The sequence below is a fragment of a genome, unplaced genomic scaffold (genome assembly GCF_019419815.1).
Source record: "Pyrus x bretschneideri cultivar Hongxiangsu unplaced genomic scaffold, Pyrus_bretschneideri_v1 Contig26, whole genome shotgun sequence".
Lineage (NCBI taxonomy): Eukaryota > Viridiplantae > Streptophyta > Magnoliopsida > Rosales > Rosaceae > Pyrus > Pyrus x bretschneideri.
In genome coordinates this window covers 272,278-278,277 of record NW_025999568.1, presented here as the reverse complement: position 1 = coordinate 278,277, position 6,000 = coordinate 272,278, and positions in this window count along the sequence as shown.

Below are 6,000 nucleotides of genomic sequence, written 5' to 3'. Positions count from 1 at the left end.
GTTTCATTCAAAGCATAAAATTGATTGCATAACATATAACAAGATGAAGTTGTTTAGTTAAACCAGAGACAAAAAGCCTTACCCTTTGCATATGTATTGTAGGTTTAACCCCGTTGAGCCTTAGTTAGCCTATTTTCTTTGTTAGCCACATTATCCTTACCTAGCCTAGAATAGGACTATCCATACCCTTGTTCTTAAAGAATAGTCGAGCATGACTTGTTGGGAATTCCTTTTTATCTACAATATGCAAAAAAAACAAGTGTAACGGAAGGTTTCTCGTTGGAAATCTATAAGGTTGTACGTTTAATGTGCCAAAGAAAGAAAAGGGCACGGGAAAAGAAAAAAAAAAGAAGAAAAAGTTGAGAAAAGAAAGGAAAAGAGTTGAGAAATAAGTGAGAATGAACTCACAAGTATTGGTTGTTGAAGAAAGGGTCCAAAGTTTGAATCCATCCCTAAGTGTGTGTGAATCTCCCATGGGTGTTTAAAGTTGATTGTTGCAATCAAAAGTTCAATTCTAAGTGTTTATTTCATTACTTTGCTTACTATCACTTTAATAACCTTTGTTTATCCTTAACCCTTCTTTGTTAGCCAATACCTTAGCCCCATTACAACCGTTAGACTTCTATCTTGATTGTTAAGTGTTTCAATATGTGGAGTTTGAAATTGGTACGAGCATATGGTATCCTTGGTTCTCGTTTCTAAGTAGTGGCATTTCGTTCATGAGATCATGTTAATAATTCCAGAAGGTGTTTTCTTTGTTATAACATATGTGAGTGCTAGTCTACATGTTTACATCAATCTTCTCACATATACTTAGTAGTGTAGTCAGAAAATCTATGTGAAAATAGAGAGTATATCTGGTAGGAATTGCGTGAATTCTCTAGGGTTTTAATTGATTAAATGAGAGCTAGTGAGTGGTTACTGCGATTAAGTATAAGCTCGAGGGTAAGGATGGCTAAAATCTATGGGAGTAGTGATTTTTAACATGTCGTGTTTCATTGGAAATCCCTGAGGTAATTGTTGGAAGATTTAGGTTGTGTTTTGTTTTCTTTGTTTTGCTCAGGGACTAGCAAAACCTAAGTGTGGGGGAATTTGATAGGAGCATATTTATGCGACTTTGTTAGCCTACTTCCTTGCATTTACTCAGTTAGTTTATATTTATTAGAGTGTTTTAAGCTATTTTCATGTGTTTGTAGGTTCAAATGGAAAAAGTGGCAAGAAAAGGCAATTTGGAGCATTTTAGAGCAGTTTTGGGCTTGGAATGGATAGCACATGCATGGAGTGAGGTGGATGGATGTTTTTGAAGATCAAAAGAGGCTAGGAATGTGCTAAAGAGTTGAAGAAATTAATTCAAGACATAGAAGATAAGGAATTAGCTAAAGAGAAGGAACATTATCCAAAATCTTATCTTATCTTATCCTTATCTTATCCTAATCTTATTCTACCTAAATTCCAGCTGCATGGGGGAATTATTTTCACATTAGAACACCTAATATCAGAATTCTAGTAGCCTAAATCTATGCCGCACCTTACCTTATCCTTTCCCCTAAGAATCTGCCGCAACCACCCTCTCCTTATTCTCCCTGGTTTCTGCCATAGAATTACCCTTTTCCTTGTGGGATTGGAGTGCGTAATCCTTCTCCAACACAACCTTGCCATGCCCCCTAGCCCTATAAATACCCACATCTACCGCATAATAAAGGGGGAGCCCATAGAGAGACAAATCCAGAGAAATTAAATACTTTGTGCCGCAGCAAGGAAGAAAGGGGGAAAGCTTGGAGCCGTGCCTGCCATCCAAGGCCTTGGGATTGCTGGAGCGTTTCTAGGTGTATTCTATCCTTTGTTTTAGTCCAATGTTTGTTTTAATTTGGTTTTCAGTTATGATAGACATGTGGAACTAATTTTGTTTTAGCTAGAGGTGAATTCAAAGCCATGAACATATATGTGATATGAATTGATTACATCCAGTTATTGTTTCATAAATTGTGAATGCAAAATACTTATCTGTTTGATTAATAACTTATTCTTGTATGTTAATTAAGGAGGCTTACTTAGTTTGCATGCATGAATTTGATGCTAAAATATAAGGGAATTTCACCTAATAATTATGAACTTATATTTACAAGTAGTCGAGGTTGCTAGTCACGATTGTTTTAAGTAAATTCCTGGCAAGAGTATCATGTAGTTCATAGTTACGAATGCCATGTCAATGCTTATGATTTTCATAGAACTTAATGATCTTGGATATGTATCTCTATCATGCAGTTCATATAGGGAACTTGATAAGAATAATTTGGTTGCGTCACTGAGTCCAATTCAATGAATTTAGGAAAATCTGGTGGTTAATAGGAAGAATAACTAGAAATGGATTTGTATTCATCTTTGTCATGTTTGTTTGCTTAAGTTCCAATTAGTGTCAAACGCACGCTCGTTTGCTTTTATTGATGAGGAAAACAGTCCAAATGCACTCAGAATAGAAAACCTAGTGACTTTCGACACCCAAGCAGCTTTCGATTTTTTGAGTACTCATTCTTATGGTCCTAGTAGCGCATTATATGTGTTTATTTGCTTAAGTTCCAATGAGTGTCAAATGCACGCACATTTTTTTTTATTAATGCGGAAAACAATTCAAATGCACTCAAAATAGAAAAATTGTATACTTCTGACATCCAATGAACTTTTGATCTTTTGAATACACATTCTTATGGTCCGAGTAGCGCATTATATGTGATTAATTGCTTAACTTCCTAAGGTTGTCAAATGCACACTCATTTGTTTTTATTAATGTGGAAAACAATTGAAATGCACTCAAAATAGAAAAACTGTGTATTTTGTACAACCAATAAACTTTTGATCTTTTGAGTATACATTCTTAGGGCCCTAGTAGCACATCATATGTGTTTATTTCCTTAAGTCCCATAGGGTGTCAAACGCCTTGTTTGTTTTTATTAACGCGGAAACAGTCCAAATGCACTCATAATAGCGCATTATATGTGATTATTTGCTTGAGTTCCAATGGTTGTCAAACTCACTCTCATTTATTTTTATTAATACTGAAAACAGTGCAAATGCACTAAAAAAATGAAAAACAATGTACTTTGGACTCACAATAAGCTTTTGATATTTTAAGTCAAATGGTTGTTGAACGTACGCCCGTTTGTTTTTATTAATGCCAAAAATAGTCCAAATGCACTGAAAATATAAAAATTGTGTACTTTTCACACTCACTAAGTGTTTGATCTTTTGTTTACTCACTCTTATAATCCTAGTAGCGCAATATATGTGTTTATTCGCTTAAGTGCCATAAGGTGCCAAAAGCACACTTCTTGTTTTTGTTACAGTGGAAAACAATCCAAATGCACTCAAAATAGAAAAATTGTGTGCTTTTAAGACCAAATAAGCTTTAGATCTTTTGAGTACATATTCTTATGGTCCTAGTAGCACATTATATTCCAATGGGTGTCAAATGAACGCTTGGTTGTTTTTATTAATGCAGAAAACAATTGAAATGCACTCAATATAGAAAAAACTGTGTATTTTTGACACCTAATACACTTTTGATTTTTGAGTACACATTCTTATGGTCCTAGTAGCGCATTTTATGTGTTTATTTGCTTAATTTCCATAGGGTGTCAAATGCCTCGTATGTTTTTATTAATGAGGAAAACAATCCAAATGCACTCAAAATTGAAAAACTGTGTACTTTTGACACCCAATAAGTTTTTGTTCTTTTGAGTGCATGTTGTGTTCCTTTCAAGTGCAAATATAAGGATAGTATAATGGCATGAGTAAGGGTGTCGAACCATAGGGACTGATTAGATCTCTACAAATTACTAGCTTTATGTGAACCCTAACTAAACAATGAAAATGCAAACTGAATTTAGATTTTTCAATTGAAAACTAAAATAACTTAAAAATGTAAGAAAGATAAAAATAAATGATAGGTCGATTCAGAAATAATAGGAATGGAACTAGGGATACTGATTTCACCATTACAAGCCAATTCCATGAAAATTAAGTCAAATCACATTCAACTCTCCAATCTGCAACTACGGTTTGTTTTACTCATTTATGATCATCCATTTGATGTGTGGTTGTGATCAAGTACTCCTAATTTGCAACCTAGTTGTGATGTTCAACTTAGATTACCAAATAAGAATCTATCAAGAACTAGAAAACTTCCAAGAACCAAAGAAATCACATGGTAGGATGTATGCATAGTAGTTTCTTCATTCATTCAAATGTCTACCAAGATTAAGGATGATCTATACTATAACCTTGATCAAATAATCTGTAAGAAACCATAATGGGGATCAAACATTAAGATAAACAAACAAATTGAACTATAAAATCAGTGAATGAAACAAGAAAACAGATTGATGAATCAAATACTAAATTAATAACATAGAATAGTTTTGCAAGGCTACCTCGAAATCCCTAACTATGAACTTAATTACACAACATGATTACATAATATATAAATATGAAGAACAACATAAGTGAAATTAAATTCATAGAAAAAAACCCCTTTGAAGCAATTCTGATGTTGAACTTCTTCAAGAACACGTGGTTGTGTGGTTTCTTCAATGGTAGCATGGTGAAGGGATATAGGGTTCTGTTTCTAGAAGAAAGGCTAAAGAAAGAGAAGATAGAGCTTTGGGCGACCCCAAGGGGGCTTTGTGAAGAAGTGATCTCAAACCCTAGTATTTATAGGCTAAATGGGGTTGTAGTTGATTGCAAGGTGATCCCAACCATTAAGCCAAAGTTTTGAACATTTTTCCTTATTGGGCTCTTGCAAATCAGGCTAGATATTCCAATTCCTTTCCCATTCAGCTCTTGGTCTTCTGACAAGCCAAATTCGTCTTGGATTCTTTATTTAGGCTTCAAAATAGGCCACTAAACTTCTTTCCACATTTGAATAAGGGTCAACCCAAAAAATGGCATGTGTTTCACTTCTTTTTCCTTCAAATTGATCTTAAAGTATATGTAACTGCACATTAACACAAAATAAGGTAAAATGCAACCAGTTTAACTCAAAAACATCACAAAAGGGCTATAAATGGATGGTATAAATGCATGAAATATATGAGTTATCAGTGCACATTCTTATGGTCCAAGTACCGCATTATATGTTTTTATTTCCCTGAGTTCCACTGGTTGTCAAATGCACACTCTATGACAACCCATCCCTAATTTCACGATTTTATAAATTTTAAAAGAGCAATTTGACGAAAATATCCCTGGAGGTGAGATCGTTGACCATCATTTCATGACCTGTATGGGCTATTACTTTATTGTATTCTTAAAGTATTCGACGATACGAACACATAGGCGTAAGCAGAACTGAAATTGGAGTTACGACGAAGATTTTACAAACTACGGAGTGTGATGGGCGTCTTGGTAAATTCACATTACGAGAGATATTTTTTCTGTATTTTCATTGGTGACTTTAAGCTGTGTGCCACGTGGGGCCCACACCTTATACTTCTCCCTCTCTTCCGTGTCTCCCAATTTCGCGGTCCTTCACTCAATTATCACCCTCTCTCTGTACTCAACTAACCCTTTGTTGTGACTTTACCCCCTCACTCAAACTCTCTCATAAACTCTCTCATCTCTCACAACTCTCTCTCTGACTTAGGACCCTCTCTCATTCTCAGTAAACTAAGACCCCACACCTCGTCGCTGCGGCGAACTCTATCACCTCCGTCGCACCACACCACCATCACCACTTCATTCATTTTCTCAAACACATGCCACAATCCTTGAATCTCGATAGTGATAGAACACTGTACACGTTTTTCTTTTCTTGACAAATTCCGGCGAGTTCTCGTTGTCTTCGACGAAAGGCAAGGCCTAAAACAACATCAAGAAGTGTAACATCCCACATCGCCCAATGGTGTGGATGATGTAACCCTTATATGTATATTCCAATCTCTACCTAGCATGAGGCCTTTTGGGAGCTCACTGGCTTCGGGTTCCGTAGGAACTCCGAAGTTAAGC